The sequence below is a fragment of the Eleginops maclovinus genome, chromosome 12 (assembly GCF_036324505.1).
Source record: "Eleginops maclovinus isolate JMC-PN-2008 ecotype Puerto Natales chromosome 12, JC_Emac_rtc_rv5, whole genome shotgun sequence".
Classification (NCBI taxonomy): Eukaryota; Metazoa; Chordata; class Actinopteri; order Perciformes; family Eleginopidae; genus Eleginops; species Eleginops maclovinus.
The window spans coordinates 11,765,346-11,788,485 of NC_086360.1; the positions used below are offsets into that span (position 1 = coordinate 11,765,346).

The 23,140-nt window shown below is 41.4% G+C and overlaps 1 protein-coding gene across 2 annotated transcripts in view; it reads left to right on the plus strand.

Moving 5' to 3' along the window:
* Window positions 1–23,140, plus strand: part of LOC134873605 (ADP-ribosylation factor-like protein 15) — a 92,113-nt gene that overhangs the window by 12,223 nt on the left and 56,750 nt on the right. The window lies entirely within an intron of this gene.

The window sequence follows — 23,140 nt, forward strand, 5'->3', positions numbered from 1 at the left end:
CAGCCTTTTTCCCGGTGTTGACAGCCGCCCCATCGCCAGCAAATCCCACAATCTTCTTCATCATTTCTTCCTTTGGGATCCCCGGGAGCTTTAGCATTATAGCATCATAGATGCCATTGGCATCTGGTTTGTCACACTGTACAAGTCCAAGGAAATTGCAGTGAGTCTTGCCATCCACTGCAAAGTGCAAGTAAACAATCTCTTGTTCAGTGGCAGAGACATCTGTTGATCCGTCGGACATTATTGTGATAAACTTAGCACTCTTTACCTTGTCTTCAATTGCTAGACGGGTGATTTCGGCTATAGCAACCAAAAACTCCTTACAGCTCTTTTCATTTCTGTAGGTGCTGCCGAGATCCAGGCCCTTCTTCTCATCCATCTCACACATCCATTTGAAATCAGAAACTGGTCTGCAGTGCATGGCAAGGGCGTGGGCATTTATGAAGAGTATCTTGAGCTTCTGAAATACTTTAGTATTCAAAGTCTCAATGGTCTTCTCGGCTATGCTCTCACCTTTCTTCTTATTCCTGGCCTCATACTTCTCCTGGGCTTCCTTGTGGCCGTCAGATCGTTGGTGACAGACTAAAGTGTCATACTTCAGGTTTTGACACCCTTTGACAAAGGAACCTTGACTTCGCTTTCTGAAGATATCCCTCTGTTGTCGGGTTTCAGCATGGGGGCCGTATACAGTTTGACATGGCAGGCAGAATAAAGTTTCACTTTCGTCCACAATCAACCAAGGAAATTCTGCTTTCCATGCAGGCACTACACTTCGTTTCCTTTTAGTGGCATCGTATGCCTTATTCACTTCCTTTAAATCCATTTTCTTTTTCTTTTCAGGTGGTTGGTTAGGCGTGAGACCACACCACTGACGGAGCATGATTTTGCTTTGTTATTGTCAACCTCTCTTGCACAGCATCTATAAGATTGATTGTGAACATGTATTTATTCATTCTTTATACAGTACATTTAATGCTAGTTCTGATTATATTACTACTATTACTCACAGACTTGCAGTCAGGGGAGGCAGAGGAGGCAGAGCTAAATGTGGTATAGGGCCAAGCCCTTGGACTACTAAACTTGTTGACTTGTTATAGTCATTTTTTTTTCTTTAGGCCTATTATTATTATTATGGTGGGTGTATGGAGTTTGGAGTTTTTTTGTATAATAATCTGCGAAATCCCTAAGACAAACCTTAAATAAAATCAAAAGTGAATAGGGCCATTACTAGATCAACTGCAGTGAAAACGCAGAAGGGAGGCAAACACAGTAGCTAGCTCTGCCTCAATGAGGGGGACGTGCGAGAGCGCACCAGTCGGGGTTATGCTTGTTCTGCCGTTGATCTGAGCTACGTTATGAGGCTACGTTATGTCTTTGACGTTTATGACCTTGTTCGTCAAAATGGCAGATTTTATAGTGATTAAGATAGGCCTACTCGTAAATCTGACTGAAAGTGGAAGTGTCTGCCTCGCCAGCCACGAACCTCACCGTATGTCACTGCTAGATCTAACATCTCCTCATTGACATCTCCATCCATTTTTTATGTTTTACAAATGATTTAAAAGTGCTAGTTATACAAATCACCCAACATTTAACAGTGTACACGATTAGCATTCAGGCAAACTCATTACAAATATACTCCTGTGTGACCTTAACTTCTAAAACCAAGATTATGTTCACCGTAAAATGACGTGGCTTACCTATAAGATTGAACGCTAACTTTATTACATGTTATCGTGGGCAACACACAGCATGAACCCTACGGGTTATCAGAAGGGACAAAAACATTTGAATAAACAAATTATTAAGACACGAATGCAGCGTGTGCGAAATAAGACCAATCTTATGTTGTGCAAGAGAGGTTTACAATAGCAAAAATAGGTTCGCGATGACGGCCGTAATGCTTGTAATAGACGCTCCGTGCAAAGGGGCTGTAAAATTGCCAGACACAGGGGCAGGCAAGTGCATAGAGTTACTAGCCCGGTAAGAAAGTTACTAGACCCGGGCTTGCGGGCGTGTCGTTATTTCGAACCCTGTTATTATTATTATCATTACTGTTGTAATAACTCACCAACATGTTCTTGGAAAGACCTTCTGATGTTGCACCGCTGTCAGTCTGTTTGTGATTATTAAAGAAGTGATTCAAATGAGTATGATTTGTAGAGGCTATTCACACAATTTAATTTTTTAACGATACCTTCTTAGATCCCCTTTAGGAAAACAACCCAGTTTTGAGGAAATCCTTACACCTACATTTGAAAATGAGTTGTTATTGATGTTGGACAAAAAAAGTCATCCTGTTTTCACAAATACATATTTTTAGCTCCCTTATCTCTAGATGCCGCAGTCGTTAAGACTTTATCTACTGGATAATAAGATAACATGAACCTAGAACTCTAGGGATTTTGTCTTGTTAGAATCGATCATCCATATTTGTTGTTTACTCAGTACACAGAACAACACAGAATTGAATGTAATAATGGAAATGGGTAAACAAATGTCAATCCCTTGGTACTTATTAATCAAAAGAGTTTGTTTTTTGATACCTATTATATAATAGAAAAGTACATGCAGTAAATAAACCCCTCTTTTCACAGCGTGTGAGAAGCATACATTTCCAACCTGCTTCCGTCCTTTTTGAAAGGCAGGATGGGAGCAGCCAGTGCCCCATCCCCGGCCACAAATATCCCACGATTCAAAATAACCACAGGGTCTGGTGGGTTGATGATTTAGAGACAAGCAAGGCTCACCCACCCACTACCGAGTACTGTTTCCTAAAACCCCGCTGCCAGTCCTCACCGGGTTGTTTTATTGCGTCAAGGACATTTTGGGGGGGAATTTGGCTCCAGTTGTTTAGGAACCAACAAAGAATAACTTCCTGTTGGAGATGTATTGGCTGACAGAACAGGGCGGCGCCACATTGACCTTTGTGTGCTGTATGTATACCAGGAACCTGGAACAGTTTTATTCATATCCACACCCTTTCTATTTCACGTACTATGCAGTGGTCATGCCCAGCAGTGGTGGTACATTTTGTGGACTTTATGAATGGCTTGATGTACAAAAACAGTTGAAAAGATGCATACAAAAATAAACTTCTCCTTTTTTTATGTTACACATTTTTTCAATGAGATGAATGGAAACTAATGTACACGTGACACAAAGAGGAAATGTATTATGCTTGGCTGGTTTACTTTTTTACCTAGATCTACCAGTCCCCTTGGCTGGTAAGTCAAGAAGTTAATTTCAGAGAGTGGAGGCATAATTTTATTCAGTGAAGCAGCAGCTATGACTTGAGGGGCAGCCAGCTTTATATGGCCAGCTAGGCCTGGAAGCAGGGCAGGAACATGGAGACAATAACGGTGTGTTAAATTAGCCATCTTAAAATCGGCACAATTAAATGAAGGAGCCTCTTCAGCTAAAGTACTGTCTTTTTTGGGCACGTGTACAGGGTGGTTTGTAAACCCCAAGAGTCTTGGGGTTTACAAATCTAATTTAGCAAAACTTGATCCTAAATAGGAACTAGCTCTAACTCCAAATTATTTTTGAACTTGGATTTCTTTTAATTTGACAGTACAAAATTAAGTTTTCTCATACATTTGTGTAAATTGTGGGAAAGCGCAGGTGGCATTGTGGCAGCTGCAACACTAAGATGATTTGAAAAGACAGGACCCTTCGGCTTTGACAGCATAAGTGGAATTTCTAGAAACAATTTATGCTTTCATGCAAGTGAGACAATGAAAGTTTACTACACTAAAAGAAATACAGGAAGAATACCAGCTTATTTTGTTTTCAGAGAGGCAACAACTTCCTTTAGCTTAACAATCCCCTTTAGATGTAACCTCATATAACAATACTTGGTGTGATTATGTGTGTCTGGTGGCTTTTCCACAACATTGTATTTCTTGAGTAAAACAATATTTTTTCTTCCTCCCTCAGGAAGTCCAGAATCTAAATGCACTGTTTCGGTTAACATGCTAGCACTTTGTGCACTGGGGTTTTTTATCACAGTTGTTCAAGTGTAATATTGAACCACCATTGGCCTACTGTATAACACTGCACAAAAATTGGGGGTAAGAGGGAGATTTCACATTTTATTACAACTAAAAATTACCGGTTTTAATGCAAAACTTGTATTTGTTTCTCACGTTATGGGACACATAAATTGCATAAATCTTCACTGTTGGCCTATATTTTTCAGGGCCTCTCTTACAATGCCCTTGAATCTGAAACCTCTGGCTTTTGTTGTGAGACGCCTTAAAGCGTCCATCTGTTATACAATAGTCTTTGTCCCCATCACATGACAAGGACCCTCTTCCCACTGAGCTGTGCTCAGGGCCTGAAGCACATATTGTAATATATGCTTATCCACAAGACATTGTAATACGATCAGTGTTTTTGCCTGCCAGTCATTGTTGGACACAAAACAAAGTGAATTCAATTATTTCTAAATGCACACTGCACTTACATTTAATGAAGCAGCAGCAGTTTTGTTCAACCCTTAATTTTACAAACCTTTTTCATAACCATTCCAATAAAGTTTGTAAAAACATTGTTTGTAAAACAATTAATCTTATGTTATGGTTTATTTACTTCCTGGGTTGATATCGTGATATTATGTGGTACTACAGTCCCCTGCATTGGTTGATTTCACCATTAAGAAGAGGATATTGGTGGTGAAAATAACTGGTAGTTGCAGCCTCAATTGTGAAATGGTTACTGAGCTGCGACTTTGATAGCTTAAACGTTAGATAAGGTAGTTATTTTTCTACTCTTTATATTTTATTCAATGAGTTCACAAAACGAAATACAGTTGAGAGATCCGAGTGATGACTCCAACCTTCTTCACACAGCCACTGACATTCCCTACTGTACTCTTATTTTCTCAACTCTTGTATTGCTTTACAGTTCAACAGTTTTCAAATAACTATCTAAAGTATCTAAAAAGTCAAGTCAAATCTTCAAAATCCTTTTGAGCTTTCAGCTCATAATTGTTGGCATCTGTGTTTGTGTTTATCAGTCGTGGCTGCAGGTTACGTTTGAATATGATTCCATTTTATCATTCAAGCTTTCCTCTGTTTGTAGTCATTTTATATATCTACCTGCAGCTGACACATGTGCTGTTGTCAGAACTTTTGGCATCTTTGACTGACGGCACATTCTTATCTTTGAAACCGTTTAAAGAAACAGATATTGCTTCAAGGTGAAACTATCGACTCTCCAGGAGGAGATATTTATGAAAACTTCAAGAGCAGTTTAGAGAAAATAAATGTATTTTGGGATACATTTGATACATTTTCCATCTTTATATGAACTTTTTGTGAACTTGGATTTCAAAACGGTTATTATGCAATCTTTTAGGTACGGATCTTAATTTACAGATTCAATGCATTGTGTTTTACCTGTCACTGTGGAGAGACCAAAGTAGGACTCAGACATTACAGCTTGTCTATCATTTAAGTTACATTACACACTGATTTGTAATTCGGCTATCATTCACTCCATTGATAGTACATTCATCATCATTCGATCATTATGAATCTGTAATTGATTTTAACTTTATATCTTGACACATTAACTTCGTTTGCTCTAGAGAATCAATTTAATAGAGACTTCAGCTCCAGGCACAGCAAGACTGTCCCACCTAACGTTAGACAGCTACTGTCAGCGCCGCAGTGGATGCAATCTCTGAGGGATCACTAATTATGACGATGCTTTGAGTGCAGATCATGCTCCAATTACTAATTCTGACGGCTTTATTTTTCGACAGAATATAATAAGCATCTCTACTTGCACAGTAAAACACACGCAATGAAATCAGGTCTCATACACTTTTCGACAACGTTTTTGTAGCTTTTTGTTTGAAACTGTGAATCCCACAATTGTTGAGAAAGTGCTTCTACTTGTTAGGTCTGATGAAAATATTATACAGCTTTTTATTGACCACACAAATGTTGTGTCTACTGAAGCTGCTCCCAACCCCACATAATCGTCTTTGATCGGAGAGAAGAGAGAGAGACACTCAAAAATTGGGCTTCCTTTCCAACTTTCTCAATGACTGAAGATATTATTGGCCTCATGTGGAGGAAGTTGACAAAGGGATGTGGGATATTGTTCCCAGTACAGAAGGGCCCAGATGCATACACCCACATTTAATCATTTGCTTCTCTTTATATGTAACTTGGAGTTAAAAATAAACCCTGCGCGCATATCCAGCAGACTCAATCCTACAAGGATGAGTCCTGGTCACTACTCTAATGCCCACATACAGTGGAGGAAATAAGTATTTGATCCCCTGCCAATTTAGTTAGTTTACCCACTTACCAAAAAATGAACAGTCTATACTTTTATTGGTAGGTTTATTTTAACAGTGAGAGATAAAATATAAAAAAATAATATCCAGAAATTTACATTAAAAAAATAGATATAAATTGATTTGTGTTTAATGGAGCGAAATAAGTATTTGATCCCCTTGCAACCAGCTAGGATTCTGGCTCCCCCGGACCGGTTAAATAAGTCCTTTCGCTTTAAGAAAGTACTCCTGATGTCATCTCGTTACCTGGATAAAAGACACCTGTCCACAGTCAGATTACAACCTCTCCACCGAGGGCAAGACCATAGACAGGTCTTGTGATCATGGTGGAACTAATGACATCAGGGACAAGATTGTAGACTAACACAAGTTTGGAATAAAAGACAAGACTGCCAGCAAGCAGCTTGGTGAGAAAGAGACAACTGGTTTGATTATTAGAAAATGGAAGAAGCACAAAATGACCATCAATCGCCCTCAATGTGGGTATCATGAGAAAGGTGAGGCGTCAGCCAATAACTACACAGGAGGGACTTGTTAATGATCTGAAGGCAGCTGGGACCACAGTCACCAAGAAAACTATTGGTAACACACTGCGCCGTAATGGATTAAAATCCTGCAGTGCCCGCAAGGGTCCCCTGCTCAAGAGGGCACATGTACAGGCTGTCTGAAGTCTGCCAATGAACCCCCGAATGATTCAGAGAAGGCTTATGAGAAGGTGATGGGGTCAGATGACACCAAAATCAAGATCTCAGGCATCAACTCAACATGTCGTGTTTGGAAGAGGAGAAATGCTGCCTATGACCCAAAGAACACCATCCCCAGAGTCAAGCATGGAGGTGGAAACATTATGCTTTGGGGGGTTCTCTGCTAAGGAGGCAGGGTGATTCATGGAGGGGGCCATGTACCGTAAAATATTGGCTGATAACCTCCTTCCCTCAGCCAGGACACTGAAAATGGGACATGGATAGGTGTTCTAGCATGTCAATGACCCAAAATATACGGCCAAGGCAACTAAGGAGTGGCTACAGAAGAAGCCCATTAAGGTGATGGAGGGCGTAGCCATTCTCCGGATCCCATAGAAAATCTGTGGAGGGAGCTAAAGCTTCCAGTTGCCAAGCATCTGCCTCCAAACATTAAGGATTTTGAGAGGATCTGCAGAGAGGAGAGGACCAAAATCCTTCCTGAGATGTGTGCAAACCTGGTGACCAACTACAAGAAACATCTGAGCTCTGTGCTGTCCAATGAGGCTTTCTCCACCAAGTACAAATACTCATTTCCAACCATTAAATGCAAATGAATGTATATCTTTTTTTAATGTACATTTCTGGATTTTTTTTAATATTCTGTCTCTCACTGTTAAAATAAACCTACCATAAAAATTACAGTCTGTTCATGTCTTTGTAAGTGGGTAAACTAACTAAATTGGCAGGGGATCAAATACTTATTTCCTCGACTGTATGTGTCTCTATCATTGCTTTTTGAAAACTGAAAGTTTGCGGGGAAAGTGACATTTTAGACGGTATTTATTTAGGCAAAGTTACGTGCAGATGCTTGAAAAACATTTCTAAAAAAACATTTCAGATTTGAGAATTTGGGCTTCTCTTCTTGAATGATAAAATAAGATTTACACTACAAAGCAAAACATTAAAGATGTAAGTCATATCAATACAAATACATAAAATATCCAGCCATTCTGGTTACATGTATAATAGAAAAAATAGTCAGTACAGTACAGTTTTAAACATTTTAAAACTACATCTTTTAAACCAATGTCATAAACATACTTTCTTGTGGTATACTGTGCTTCTGTCAGAACAAGAGACATCCAAGGAAATAAAAAACAATACAATCAAACAAATACAAAATTTAGCACAGTTTGAGTTATGCCTATTAAGTGAGATAAAACTGCAAGAATTCCCTTTAGCTAAATAAAAACCCCACAGTGGAACCATTAATGACTCTTTGTCTGCCTCCTTTGACTTCCAGCAGTCTGGTTGGTCTCCAACTCCCTGCTGAAGCCATACAAGGGTCAAACAGGTTGACTGAGCTCTAATCATCACCCTTAAATCTTTTATGTTTTTAATGCTTGACAGTAAAACTTTCCGTCATACCGTTGGTGTAGGATCAGATCATGATATAATCCAAACTGGTTTCCCGCAGAAAATTTGTCAGTTAAAGTGGTGGGCTGTCCGGGGGGAGGGGGCGTTGCCGCCTGACGGACGGACGGACGGGGAGATCATTATTACTTTTTTAAATGCGGTCTGGACAGGGCAGAGTAATACGGAGAATATCACTCATATCTTTTTTTTTTTTTTGTAGGAAGACCTTAGTTAAGGAGGCAGGCGTGCGTTGCTTAGGCGGCCGCCTAAGTGTAAAGTGCTATGGGAAACCCTGTGTAGCCATGCTTCGGACCAGTGTAATGGAAGTGAGGAAAGGATTGTGTCTAGACCATAGACTGTATATATAAATTTCAAGACATGTTTGGTATGTTTGTGTGAGCTGATTATTTGGAGGGTAATGGCGCCCTCTGTTGTTGTCGAACAGACACTGTTGTGGTTGAGAAAGATAAAAATGGAAGGGGCTGAACGTATTGAGGTCATCTCTTTTATCTTTCACTGTATAGATTCCTCCAGTTACAAAATAAATATACTTTTTATTTTATTATCTTGATTTGTTGGGTTATCTGACAGCCACCACATTTCTCTTTTAAAGATCATTTCTTGGCCTTTTACAGGTTTTATTAGATATACAGGAAAGGGGATGGCATGAAGCGAAGGGCCCGCTGTTCAGATTTAACCTCTGGCTGTTTCTATAAGGGCTCAGCCTTAATACATAAATGCTGCCCTAAGAGGTGAGCTGCAGTAGCTCAACATTCATCCCATTTATGTTTGGATTCTCAAAAGACTAAGCACTCGGCATTGCGGGGGACCCCACCCACCCCTCCAACAGCTTCTTCTGCCTCCTGCCTTCAGGGAGAAAGTTCCGCAGCCTCCGCTCAAGCTCCACCAGGCTGAGGAACAGCTTCTTCCACCAGGTGGTCAGGATGCTGAACTCTCTCTCTCTCTCTCTCTCTCTCTCTCTCTCTCTCTCTCTCTCTCTCTCTCTCTCTCTCTCTCTCTCTCTCTCTCTCTCTCTCTCTCTCTCTCTCTCTCTCTCTCTCTCGCTATCCTCCATCCCTCCCGCTATCCTCTCTCTCCCTCCCTGTCTCTCTCTCCTCCCTCCCTCTCTCCTTTCCCTACCTCTCTCATCTCGCTCCCCCTCTCTCCGTCCCTCCCTCTCTCTCCCACTCTCTCATCTCCCTCTACCCCCGCTCCCATCTCTCCTCTGACCTCTCCACCCTCCGTCCCACCCACCTTTCCCCACTGCCTCAATGGAAATGTACCAGGACATTAATCCCCCTCCCTCACACACCCGTCCCTCATCCAGCACCAGTCCCTTTCTATTCTCCGCTGCTACTGAAAATGTACTTTGCACAAAGTATTATTTGTACTAAAGACCTACTTGCACTACTGTCAAATTGTGTTGATTGTGTCTAATATATGTAGTATATTACTTTGTGGTTTTTTTTGTATATTTGAACTGTGGGACTGCCAGAAATGGTATTTCAGTTTTCTGTATGTATAACACATGTAGAAATTTTGACAATAAAGTGACTTTGACTTTTGACTTGATTACAGGGCAATGAAGAACATCATGTTAGAAGAAGGAAAATCGTCTTTCCATGAATCATGGCAGTTTTTGAGAAAAATGCTTCATGCTGGATGGTGATTAACACAGCGATTTACAGAGAGACATTGAAACAAGACAAAACCTGACCAACAGACAGAAAACAACATTAAAACAACATATTTTAAACCACGCCAGTAAAAGTCTGAGGGTGATTAAAAGGGACCCTGTGCTGCTGTCCACAGAGGAAGAATATTTCCAACTCACCTCAATGGAATTTAAGAAAATACGGCTTCTAATGGCCGAATAGTACAATCAGAAAGTTACCACAGGACAAAACTTGCACCTCAAACTGTTCAAAAACTACCTGGCCCGTTGAGGCACTCTCTATTTTTCTTGTAAATCATGTTTTTAAAAAGCCAAAGATGTGTTTTATATACCATAATATCTGTTATTGAGGTGGCAGCGATATATTAGAGTGTCTTCTGACTCCATTTTTACTCTGTGAAATTGTGTAATGGACAATGAATATGAAACAACTTCGAGGACTCTTATCTGTGCAAATACTTCCAGAATGATGACTACCTTTTTAAATGTGACCAGACAATTTAGGAGTATTTTTATAAGACAGTTTGTCTCCCATTTCTTCCAAAATGACTGGATCTACTGCTCGCACAACTGTGATGGATGTTGTCCAGCACAGAGTTTACATTTGTTTCCAAATTCAACACATGAGTCCATGCCACATTTTGGTTCTTGTAGAATAGTCTAATATTCTGACAGACACAGGGACAGCACACCAAGACAGAGCATGGACTTTTGCTGTTCTTTTGCTTTTTGAGTAAATTATTACCACTATAGTTGCAACTACTGATTGTTTTCATCATCGTTTGATCTATCATTCCAGAAACAGTCACACATTAGCCATCACAAGTTTAAATATGAGTAAATATGATGACTTCCAACTGTGGTTGTTTTTTTTATCAATGGTAGAAAAACCCTAAAATATAAAAAAATGTAATGACAAAAAAATGGAAATAATTACGTTTGAGATGCTAGATACAGCAAATAACTTAATGTCAGTAATTAATTATCAAATGTGTCATCAAGGTACTATCTATTAAACCAGTAAGTTTTTGTTGCACAAATTGTAGTCCATAAAATTCACTCATGTGTCCTCTGGGTGGAGCCATGTAGTCACTGATCAGCTCAGCTGCAGTTTAACTACAGATGTTTGATATAAACAATGATCCTGTAACAACTAGTGTTGTGATTAGTGTGTCATGATATCAATACACTGTATTCTACATTTTTATTACTGACAATATATACAGCTATGAATTAAATTAGGGACCATCGGATGCCTTGTTGGTGTTTTATGAACATATAGTTAGTTGGACGCAAAGCGTGCAATCGTATGCTATCGTCAGCTGAGGTTACTTAACCCCGTAAAAGGAAATTCCATTTGTCGTTTGATGCATATTATACATCAAAAGCTCAACTGTGGTTTGTTTTAGCAGGAATTAACAAGAAAGGCCATGAAAGCATTTATATAGAACCTCTGGGCAGCAAAGGGCAAACAGAGAGTGGTGAGTTGTTTGTGGTATTTGAGGCTATATTTAATATTTTGCAAAAGCCACATCAAAGAAGTGCAACATTTTGTCTGGGGTTCCGTCTGATGAAAGATCAATGACTCAAAGCTTATTGTGTGCGATCATTTTTTGCTCTTGTAAGACTAAAATGAAAGGGGCCAAATACTTCCAAAATCTTTTGAAACCTAGGAAACTTGAAGTATTTGATTCAAACCCTAAACTTCTGGATAAGTTATTGTGCCCTTCCAGTTCAATCATCATTTTCTCTCAAAGTAAAGAGAGAAATCGGACCTGAAAAATATGTATAGATTTTTTTATGCTCATGCCACAAAAGCACCTAAAAATGATTTAAGATCTACAGTCTGAAATCAATACAGCCTCTCGTAGTCTTCCCTACCTTACATTGCAGTTTAACACCAGGTTTTAAGAAAGCTTCTCACAAGCTCTCTACTGTCATTTTGCCATTTACATTCATCCATAATTGGTCGACTGGGTGCTCTCTCTTTCTCTCAAAAAAACACAGGCCTCAGGAAAGGCTTAGGCTACCTCTGAACCTCTGAATCAGGTTGCACTGTGCAATGTCACAGGTACGCCTGTGATTGATCATGGCACAGTTGGCCTCCGTCTGCTCATTCCTGTCTTTGACTAAATAAACGTTTCCCTCTGTGCTCAGTCGTTTATGAAACCTCCTTTCCGCAATACTGCCATACGCACATCTATCCATCAGCCTTACTGTGTGGGTGTGTGTGTGCTGTGTGTGTGTGGTGTGTGCGTGTGTGCTGTATGTGTGTTGTGTTTGCATCTGCATTCCTTCTGTTTGCCTGGTGCTCATCCCTTCTTCCGGTAAAGTGGGATTTTTTCAATGTCTCAAGTTCTTTCTGGAAACAGGCTGTTGCACAGTCTCACATGGTGTTATCTTGTCATCATTTTATTTTGATTGTTTGCATAATCCTGCTATAATGTGCAACCTATATATTTATACAAATGCAAACTATGTTAAATCTTTTGTCTAATCAATTTGCCTCTACTGTATAACATAGCATTTTATATAATTGTAGTGATAAGACCAGCAATGCCTTTTGTTCGAGTGTGGTTTCATGATGCTGCTCTCATAATACTCAGTGAGACACTGAGGCTGTTGGACATCCAGTAGGTGTCAGGATAAGCAAACATTGAAGATCCCAAGGACAATGTGATTACATACAGAAGTTCTGAATGATATTGTGGATCTTCTTCTGGTCAATTCCCGTTTCTTCATAGTTAACACACCTGGTATACTTTAGTATTTTTATTTGTAGGAATTGTTGACTCATCTGTTGTGTGATGCAGATGAAAATGGTTACTTTAAATTGTTATTATATTGACTTCTATGCATGCCCGTGAAGCAGAGGATGGGCTTGTATGATGTGACACGTTTTTGTCCTCTTTGAAGTAGGAGAGACATGTGGAGTCCATTGCTTTAGTAAAACGCTCCCTGTGTGGGATTTAGTTATACAGTTTGTGTAGTGGTAGCCTACACACACATGTGTCTCTGTTTCAGCCAATAGCCCCTTTCTATCTCCTCCATCTTTCACACACATGTACTGCACTCAGAGATTATTAGAACAATGACACATGTTTGGTGGTGCTAGCTCTCTACTCCAGAACATTTGCAATGAAATGAAACTATGACTGACACATTAGCTATCTTCCAGTTTTAATTTAGGAGTGTTTACAGACACATCACCGGATGAATAGTCTTTTTTATATGTACTCTCCGAAGTCTTGGGTACATAATATAATTGTGACAAGTAAACAGAAACATCAAGTCCTAATGTTTAATGTTTTTATTTAACCGATCATTTGTAGACCCTTCCCCGGGTTTCCTGATGCGTTGTCATACATACTGAGGATAAAAGGGCCACAAGTTTTATTTCATACCCTTAAGTTAAAGTCAACACCATAGCCTTTACTGTTTAAATATGAATGCACTATGCTGGATTCATCAGCTAAAACAATGACACGATCATGGTACTGATACTTTCTGACTGTGCTGCATTCATTGAAGTGAGTTAGCTGAACCAAAATGACCCTTTCTGTGTCCGGGCCAGTGCTTAGTCCTCATACAGCTAGTTGCAAATGAGTATTTACAATGCAACACCTGTACAGTATATCAGGTTACCTTGTTGGCCTTTCTTTCTTTTTTTCTAAATAGCTATTTGCATGTAACTGGATGATCAAAATGAAATGCAGGCTTCATCACTCATTGGAACATTTGCAGATTTATGAATAAACTGCTGCTGCTGGGTTATGGAGTTGCTGCAAGATGTGTTTGCTTGTATCAAAAGAACATATGACACCCATATCCCTCGGAGAACGAGTATGGAGCCCTGTTTCCAGAGCTTCACTTGGGTGGGTTTGGACCAGTGGAGGCCACAATCTGGTTTTGATTTACTATTACATAAGCTTTTTGAGACTGTTGTTTTTGAGAAGTTTGCTCTGTAGGAAGAAACGCTCAGTAAAAAAAAAACAACAAACAAGAGAAAGGTTCCAAATGTGGTGTGTAAACAGTTCCTTGGGTTGTGTAGGCTTGGTTTGTACTCACAGCTGATGCAGTTTTATCTAACCAGCACCCAAACCCCCAACAACTCTATCTCTCCACAATTAGTGGGAGGTGAACGGGTTTAGATGGAGGGCTAGGGGGGAGCTGGTTAAAATTGCCGCCCATAACATTCCCCCTTCAATGGAGAGGACCCCCTCAAATGGTGGATAAACAATGTACCTGAAGCAAACGGCAGGCAGTGATTGAGGCATTTTCCCCGGAGTTGAACACCAACCAGTGACGGTGGAAAGAGAGGAGCTAGGTGAAAGTGGATTTGAGATCTTTCAGGATAGACCTACAAAGAATCCGCCAGTCACAACTGAGGGGCCCAAAGCGTGTGATTATTAATTACTGATGGCTTCCCAGCCTTTGAAAATCAGGGGGCCGCAGACATCAGATGTGTGGAAGAGGCAGAGGACCGAAAGGCCTGTCATTACCATCACAGAAACAATGCTCGAATTTGGCTGTCATGCATTTCTGCCTAATTGACTGTTTTGATGCAGGTTTTTTTCCCCATTTAGTTTTCGAGGGGGCACTGATGCCCCCCACTCCCCAGTCTTGATGAGGAGAACTTGGTGGGCTTTCAGCTTCACCCAGCAAGAACCTTCCGGAGGTTCTTTGATGGCAAGAAAAGCCACTGGAGACCTCAGGGGCCTCCATTTATATATCGGCACCATAACGCCATTTCTGATTCCTGACAAGAAATGAGTGAGTAGGAAAGGGCATACAAAGTGTGTGTGTGTGTGTGTGTGTGTGTGTGTGTGTGTGTGTGTGTGTGTGTGTGTGTGTGTGTGTGTGTGTGTGTGTGTGTGTGTGTGTGTGTGTGTGTGTGTGTGTGTGTGTGTGTGTGTGTGTGTGTGTGTGTGTGTGTGTGTGTGTGTCTGCAGGGTGGTACTTTTTTGTGTGTGAGGCTGCAATGAAAGGCTGAGGCCAGGGACCCACAACCCACATTAGGGGTCTCCTAATTTGCATAATTAACTGTTGACACTAACTGTGCTTAATGAAGGCCTATTGAAGTCATTGACCCTTTTACACAGCCAGCCCCTGGGAATGAGACAGAGGCTCCTCCAGCAAAGGTTAAAACAATGTGTCTGGTTAACTTCCGACAAACGCGCCGAAACGCCCCAAAGCCTCCGACACTCATGCGCCATGGAAGAGGTTATGGCACAGAACGACCCGTGATTTCCCAGACCGCAAATACCACCAGAAGTTTGGCTTTTATGTGTCATCGCTCAATTGTTATTATTGCATTTTTGTTATACAGAATTTGCTCAATCACCAATATTCTGTAATTTGCCAGCACATTCCAAGTTGTGCAATAGTATCAGGTTAAACTATTTTAATCTGAAGTCTACTCCAAAAAACATTGCACATCATGTATGGTGTCCCAAGATATTATCAGCAATAGTGTACTATTGTCTTTAATGTTCCAAGGAAAATACTTGCCAAAAGAGCATTATTGCTTCTTTACCATGGTACAAATGTAAGATAATATAAAGTATATAATGTGAATTAAGAAAAAAAGGACTTCTGCAATTACCCTTGAGTTTTATGTTTGTGGGAAGCATGTTGTATTAGGTTTGCATGTGTAAGTCTATTATAGAGAAGGGTGGCACCAGACACTTTTTGGCCATTAAAATACCAGAAATCAAGTGAAAGCCAACAGTGTGTTAACTAGAGGTGTGTGTGTGTGTGTGTGTGTGTGTGTGTGTGTGTGTGTGTGTGTGTGTGTGTGTGTGTGTACGTGTGTGTGTGTGTGTGTGTGTGTGTGTGTGTGTGTGTGTGTGTGTGTGTGTGTGTGTGTGTGTGTGTGTGTGTGTGTGTGTGTGTGTGTGTGTGTGTGTGTGTGTGTGTGTGTGTGTGTGTGTGTGTGTGTGTGTGTGTGTGTGTGTGTGTGTGGGGGGGGGGGGGGGGTTTGAGAGGGCTGTGGCCTGTGCCTCTGTTGTGAAAAACACACTTCAACACTGACAGACCACTTAGCATATGGCTGTGATCCCTTTATATAGCCTTGTAAATAGGCTCATTCAGTGCTAAGTATTTCTGTTGAAAAGAAGTAAAATCTTAACCACATTTAAATTATATGTCATTACTTGAAATAATAATTAGGTGGTATATTTATATTTCTTTTTGAGCTAAAATGAATTTTATTTGTGTAACTAGTTAGAGTGCCGTTTTACAGGTAATCATCACAAGGAAGATAGCAATTAAATGTGCTACATTCTCAATTCAGCCCAATTGGCAATACATGACTGATCTTTTTGTTTACATTTAACCTAAAATGCAAGAACAGGTCCCACATGCTGCATACATCACTAAACTGCTCACACAAGAGAATAGACTATCTTTCTTAGATGTTCAGGATTGAACTTTGTACGATGTGAATGCATGTGTAGCCAACTACAATTTTACAATGACTGAGGAATGTTTTGGTTGAGTTCTACAATAACTTGCTCTGGCTTAAGTCTAAAGCTTTACTGGTCTAGGTTGCCAGTAGATAAAAGAAAAGGTACTCACAAATAGTCGTTTTAACTGGAATCTGTCTAAACTAGACACACACTGTCCTGACCTGAGATGTAGCAGTTGCACACATGTAGAGTTGACACTCTTTATATAAATGTAGGTCTTTGTAGCACCTGTGAAATATTATGGAACCACTATGCACTATAACAAAAGAGTAACACACATTTTGTTAGGGGAAGATTTTAAGAGCCCAGCATATTTTTGGTTGTAAGAAGAAGACAAAAGCCATCTGTTAAAATAAGTTGTCAAACATCACAGCGCTTATTCAGAATCCAGCTGTCTTTGATGTGTTATGAATAATTTCCTTTTATGCTGCTGAAACCACTTGGTACTCCCTTAATGTTTAACTACACTCTTGGGTCACGACGCTTCTCTTCCTGAAAATGACCCTCTGTTCTCTTCACAGCGTCACTGTTTGTGGTATCTATAAATTGCTTTTCCATTGTTGGTCTTTAAAGACTCCAGGGGCCTATCTACCATCTCTGTTCAGGTTTTTTAGAACAGAGGTATTCTCTATCCATGCTAACCGCTTTTCATAGATTGCTTAAAAAGGCGCTACTCTTCTCCCTCTTAATCTGCACACTTTGGAGTTTTTGGGGATGTTGTGAATGATCATTGTCGCCTGGCATGTTTGTATGTGAAATAATCAAAGATTTTCCATATCTTGTGAGACTGTATTAGCATTGAAAAAGCTTTTCCAGTTTGCCCCCACTCATCAACCTAATTCCCATCTACTGTTAAATGTATAAAAACAGATTGATTGTTCGGTTGGTCCCCATCAACTTTTTTGTGTGTCAAAGGGGCCTAAAAATGGTTGATGGGGAGGGGTCTTTCACATTTAATGAAAATGTCCTTAAGCTTGAAACTTTCCCACACTAGTTTGAGGGAGAATGGGGGCCCTAAGATTTGTTTTGATCAAAATTTGAGTTAGTGGTCGATAGATAGATGCTGTATGAATATGTGCCATAACTGATGTAAGTGGGACAAGTGCCCTCCCCTTACACCCACCCTTTTTATGTCTATGAGATGGGGCGCCCCCCCCACCCCCCTTGGTTCTTGCACACTGGTTTCAGGGCCTTCAAAAGGGGGCCCCTCACGCTTTGATCCTCTACATGGGTGCAGAAAAACATCTTTTTGCCCTACACTGTGCCCAGGAAACCAAAGTTTTGCCGCCGCCGTATGCTAATGCAGCCGAGCTAATCACCCTTCCCAGTTACAAGATTTATATACCATAATGGCCCCCAGTGGTACCCCCGCAACCCCTCAATTCTGTGGCCCCCTGATCTAGCCCTGGACGTCCCATGGAGCAAAGGTGTCTCCTGTCTGTGAATGCAGCTGCCTTGCCACCACCTCAGCCTCTTGCTTTCTCCTACAAAAGAGGGTAACATAAAAACAGTCCTGAGGGTGGGCCCCTTAATGCTGTCCCCCTCATTCTCTACCTAATGTACTTTTCCAGTAAATGTCATGAAACACAGAAGGGCTCCAAGGTAGGCTCCAGACAGATAAATGTGTAGGATAAAAAAAACTGGCCCCTCAGTCCCCTCAGCGTGTCTGGGTCTACTGCTTTGATAATACTTCTTTTATCAATATCCAACCCATTAAACCCATTTACTCTTTTAGCATCATATCACAGAGCTCCTTTTTGACTGATTTCATACTTTGTAAACATACACATCAGTTTATCTTTTCTTTATCTTTCCTCTTCTTCCCCATCAGCAGTAGCGTAGTTACTAGGCCTGTTTTAAAGCACACCCAAATGAAAATTCTGAAATTAAAATAAAATAATAAAAAGGGCATTCACATCTCATGCTCCTTTTTAAGAAATAACGTTTTTTGAATGAAAATATTTCACTTAATTGTCATTGGCTATGGTATTTTTTATACTTTGATTGATGAAATATTTGTTCATATTAGTGTTGAGAGTTGTGCCCCCTCCCTTTACCAATACCACAAAGTTGTATTAGATCTAGCATCTTAATTTTGCTCTCAAAGTGCACCCAATGCATGCAATTCACTTTAAAATGTAAAAAATCTGCCCGGGGGAGCATGCCCTTGGACCCCCCTAAAGGATGTGAAGTCCACCCTACTCCTAAGACATGTCATCATGACTAAGGCCAGGTAACATCGACCTGGTTAACATGAATAATATATTGAAGACGCAACCAGCACAAAACACTATGGGTGTGTAGTGGCTTTGCTCAGTGCAAAACTCCCAGACTTACTTATCCATCATCATGCCATCTGAGTTCCTTTAATGGTTATTGTACTACCATGCAGGCCCCCCCCCCACACCTTAAGAAAAGAGGCCCCGAAAATGTTTTAGTGCTAGCATTAGCACGCACACAGCTCCACCTCACCTCTGGGCTAAGCCCACCCAAACTTGAAAACCTAGTTACGCCCCTGGTCATCATCATTTTAAATATGATGGTGAGTTTATGAAAACAGGATATTCGTGCATTTGTACGAAACACAGTCTAAGTTGTAAGCTAAAGTGAACTTTGTTAAACAGTAGTCTGCACTCTGGCCCATTTCTGGCCCCCTCTGAATGCCACAAACATGGAGCCTGTGCAGTGCTGGCTGGATCCTCAAGAGCTCTTGGATCTGTCCCAGGGTCTCCTCAGGTGAACTCTGGTCCGACTTGTTCAGATTGAGAGCGGAAACATCTTCCTTTAAATAAAAAGGCAGTAACTCAAGCAAATATCTTTTTGTTCAACCAAATATTAGGTGTGTGTATTTTATTGGAAATTAAATCGGGTAGGATGTACTCAAAAGTGTTGAACCCCATCTTTGGATTCAGGCCAGAGTTACTATGAGTTCTGTAAACAATTTTAAAAAAAGGTAGATTTTGTTGTCGTACTTCTCTTCTAAATTGTTTAGCTGTGGCCTCTTGAGCAGGTTGGTGAGGTAGTCAGTTTAAATCAGTAAATCCTCCTAGATACAGTTTGGAGAGTGTAAGGGGTGAACGTTTGCTTTGTTTGACAACTTGCAATTTTGTACAAAATTTCTTGCTAGGAAATATTTACAATATGGAGAGTGTACTGTTGGCCCAAACCAGGCCCTTTCGTCAGGCAGACACGTTTTGTACAGTTTTTATAGAGAACGTTGTTTGCGCACCTATTCATTTAATACAGACTCATTTACATCTGAAAAGATATCCACCAAATGTCAATCAGGCCCGCTAAATTGTATTTGCATTACAGAGCATATGGTATAACCAATGAAAACTTTGAATGAATGCTTTTTACAATCTAACAATCTCAATGATTTTAGAAACTGTTGTTGTATTCTAACATTTACTTTACGTAATATGTATTTAATAATTGACACACCTACTAATAGGGGTTTTAATGTGTAGGAAGGTTGACTATAGCACCTAAAGACATTGTGGCTAACCTGTTGTTCTATGATTTGCCTGCGGTGATACAAGACTAAATTGTTATTGCATTACAAAAATAAATACATGTTACTGTGCAGGCATATTAAGGTCAAAGCCTCTGCAATGGATTCAGGAATGGTGCAGTATGTGTTTGTGCGACTGTATCTGTGTGTGCATGTGAACCATAGCAGCGGGCACTTACTGCCACATCCAGATGGTGCTGGAAACAAACAGGGCCACACTGTAGGACCCCTCCATAGGAGCGTCTAGACTGGTCCCTGACCAGACAGATACAGCCTCCCATCAAATTAGCGTTTGTCAGATTTATGGTAATGGTCCGCAACAGTCTTCCTGTCAGTGACGTCAAGATTTACAGCACCAAGCCCAATCCCCACCCCCAGCCCCACAAATACACCCGTACACATATACACCATCCTCACCCTGACCACTCCCTTTACAACAAATGCACCCTCCCCTGCCCCATCCTCTTTTTCTGCCATCCTTCATTTCTTGGTCCCCAGTTACTGCCATTGAACAACTTGCCCGCCAACAGGCCTGTTCCGTGTAGCTGGGTGGTGAAGTTGTGAGTGTGCTTGTATGAGCATGGCAGAGAAGTTTTTATGAAGGCTGAGGCCATACCCCAGTCTCCTTTGCCTAAAATTTAAAACACAACCTCAGTGGAGGAAAACATATCCATTCATGGTGGCAAAACCACCCAATCCCCCTCTGCCTCCCTAACAATGGCTTGTGTCAGCGTTTCCCGTTAATCCTCTGTGATGAAGCTTGAGTGTTTTTGGGGTGAAGGGTTGGGGATGAGGTTGAGGTCCTGGTGCATAGAAGCCAGGGGGGAGGCGTGTTAGGTTGGTGTAGGAAGGGGCGACACAGATACAGAGTGGTCGATTTTTAAGGGGAAAGGAGCAGAGGAAGAACGGATACATTATTGGTGTTGGAGTGCGAGTGGAGAGACAGAGAGCCCCATGTATGCGGATTAGCGTCGCCCCCTCTTTCATGTTGGTGTTGTTTGGGTGGTAACCTGATCCCTGGGCTCTAGCACTAGTGAGCCCAGTGGGAAAGGCTTCCTGACAGATATCCCGTCCATTCTCAGCTCAGATGTTTTTCCAAGGCTGCTCCTCTGCCTTTGATCTGGCCTCCTTCTCAACCACACAGGGTCACAAGCTACCATGTCAGGCCAGATAGGAGAACGCCGACACTGGAGCAGAAAAGGGGGAAGCTGGGGGCAAGCTCCAGTCTGTTGTTCACAAATCTTGCCCCATAATTTAGACCTGTCTTGGTTGTCTCTTAAAAAGTGGACTTTACACTCCAGACGGTCAGTTGGTCACATCACCTCCGTTAGTCAGATGAAACTCCACCTTGCACCTCGGTTCCTAAATAACAGCTGGTACTCAGCTGTTTTCCAGTTTGTTTTGGAACACTGTGTCCACTGGGAAAAAGCTAATTTGTTGTGGAAATGTTCTGCTGTTCAGGCAAGATGCCTATCCTTTATATATGTTAATGATCCTTCAAGAAACAAATAGCATTGGTATACCAGAAATACAATATGTTGACCATTAGAGCTAATTGTAATTTATTCATTCATACAAAATGTTTTATATACTTGTACTCATATATGTAGTTGTTTCTATAAGATGAGGAGATGCACATTCAGTAACGGAACTAAATAACGGCAAAGCATTGCTTCTTTTTCTTGCAGTGCAATGGATGCAGTGCATTCAGGCAGGAAGCTGGGGGGCGCTCTAACTTCACTCTTTGGCTTTTTGTGTGTGTGTGTCTGTGGTGTGTGTGTGTGTTGTGAGTTGTGTGTATGAGTGAGTGTGTGTGTTCCAGCTTGTCTCCTTGTCCAGACACCTTAGCGTCAGGGCAATAGTGTTCGAGCTCTGAAACGAGGGCCAGACAGACAGAAGTGGGATGAATGAATTGGGTAGAGGGGCTGATAGGGAAGAAAGAGAGTGAGAGAGACCGGGTGAGGATGTTGCTTCAGAATACAGGGATGCCTGCAAAACAGTGACAAGCAAATCAGCTTTAAAACAGGGCCTCCCTGTACACACACAGACACGCAGGCATAATGGGTTGTTTTGTCGTCTTAAGTAAGACACGGTCTACTTCACCGGGCGGGATGCCGAGCTGCTGCAGACGGGGTCAATCTTATTATTGCTGTATGTCTGTCATTTCAGTCTGGTAGGTCTCTGTGATATTGTGTTGTAAAAACCAACAGAGGACATATTCAACATTCACAGCATCAAACCCGTTCCACACAACTGGATGTGCATTGTCGAGGCACGGAATGGGAGTGACGCGTATCCCCCAAATGTTCCAGTGCACTCTTTCAGTGTATGTCTGTCAGAGTGTGTGTTTGTGTGTGTGTGTGTGTGTGTGTGTGTGTGTGTGTGTGTGTGTGTGTGTGGGTGGGTGGGTGTGTGTGTGGGTGGGTGTGTGTGTGTGTGGGTGTGTGTGTGTGTGTTTGTACGGGGATCTATTTCTGATGTGGGGGTAATGAATGGCACCTGTTTAGTGTCCTAAGTTGGCCATCATTTCTGAAGTGCAGTAAATCTTGTGTTTCATCACCGGCAGCCATAGTAGAAAGCGTGTCACTGCCAAATCTGCATGTTGTTGACTTTATCTGGCAATAAAGTTCCTCTGGGTATCATCGTGCCTGCATCCTCAGGTGAGAGCTGGCTTAAAAGGCAGGTGGAGGAGGTGTTATCAAAACATCAGATGCAAGCACACGTCTTGGTCTAAACTATCTGATGTGTTATCAAGCAGAATAAAGGCTGGTGGATGTTTTGGTGATGTGTGGTGGGGACCCAGGCCAACCCCGTCGTTGGCCGGATAACAACCTAGCCTGGGAAGAGTCCAGTGTGCAGCCTTGTGTGCCTAGCATGTCTCTCCCAGCCCTTAACGAGAATGGTATGCAGTGCGCCCCACACACCCCCTTCCCTCACTGTACTGAACCACACTGTGTCCCACCGTGCACCCCCCATCCAGCTTCAAAGCGGCAAATAACAACAACAACTGAAGGGGGGAGAAGATGAATGAGGATGAATGAATGTGCCCCTTGCATCCCCCTTTTGCCC